Raw genomic sequence first — 1,448 nt, forward strand, 5'->3', positions numbered from 1 at the left:
CCGCCTCCCGCCCCTCCAGCTTGATCTTAACAACCCCTCCCCCTATCAGCTCGTTCTCCTCGGTTTGGCCGGGGCTGGTCATTCTCTTGCTCGTTTTGAGTGATGGTGTTTCCCCTGTCTCTTGTCCTTAGCTTCGAAGTCATGCCACCGTGTTAATCTCACTCCTATTGGATCTTCCTTCTTTCTGGCGGCTGGGTGGTTGCGGGCTCGTCGATTGCGTTTCAGTGGGCCATGTTCCATTCGGTCGTCTTGTATCCATGGTGCAATTCTGCTTGTCGCGTTGTCGATGTTATGTTTGTCCCGACGCTTGGTCGGTGCTAAGCGGATTCTCCTCGGGCTAGTGGTGGATGTCATCCTGGAAGGATCGCACTTCTAGTGTCATGATCCTTGCTTTTAGAAATCGCAAGTTCATTCGGTGTATGGTCTATGTTTTCTAGCATGTTGGTCATCGACGCTTGTGTTGTGGATTTTTAGGTGGTGTTGTTGCTGGTGGTGGTGTTGTTTAAGTTTATGGTGCGGCTGGTCGTGTCATCTTGGCATTGTAATGACGGTGACATCTTTGTCGTTGTACTCTTCTTTCTTTCTAATGAATGCATGGATATCTCCTTCATGATTTGAAAAAAGAAAGCATTTTCTGCAGAAATGCAATATAGACAATGTACAATAGGTATTGAATCATGTAATTAATTTCATACTTAACTCCATAAAATTGATGGTATTTGCGAAAGAAATTGTTTGAGGATAACTAAAGACAACTTCCGCATTATTGTACTGGACATTGTGCAAATTGTTTTAAACTAACAAGATAATATAACCTCCTTTTGAAATATATGCAGTCCTAAAGTATGAGCTTCACCAACTATGACTGACAAATGTGTATAGAAATATTAGGATTGTGTGGGTGGAAACAATATCATTGAATTTATCATTGAAAACATTTTCTTTTAATATTGTAATTTAAAAACTTTGACCAACATATCCATGTGAGAAAGAATGGTCAAATTTCATGTAAAAATTCATTTCATGGTGCTCTAGCTAGCACATTAACGTTGTCTCTTTTCAAACGAGACTAGGTGATGAACATGTAACGATGTACTCTTGGCCTTTCAGATATTATAATATATTTTTAAATCTAGTGATATCAATTTCAAACAGCAAGGTGTATTTTGTTTTGGTCAAACGAGTCTTTGACAAAAAAATTGCTCAGTTAATGTGTTTTGCAAGATATCAAATTGGTATGGCTATATTGAAAAGAATATACAAAGTAGACAAAAAACACTTAAAAGGGGAAAGGATTAAAAAAACGGCACCAAGCACAAGAAAAATTGAGACACCTCACCTTAGTCTTTATGGAAAAAACCATCAACTCGTCATCAAGACCATACACATTTAACCGAGCGAAAATGCTATGCGATTTTCCATCCCTAACCAATAACAACCCCCCCCCC

Source organism: Triticum dicoccoides, chromosome 2A (genome assembly GCF_002162155.2).
Source record: "Triticum dicoccoides isolate Atlit2015 ecotype Zavitan chromosome 2A, WEW_v2.0, whole genome shotgun sequence".
Lineage (NCBI taxonomy): Eukaryota > Viridiplantae > Streptophyta > Magnoliopsida > Poales > Poaceae > Triticum > Triticum dicoccoides.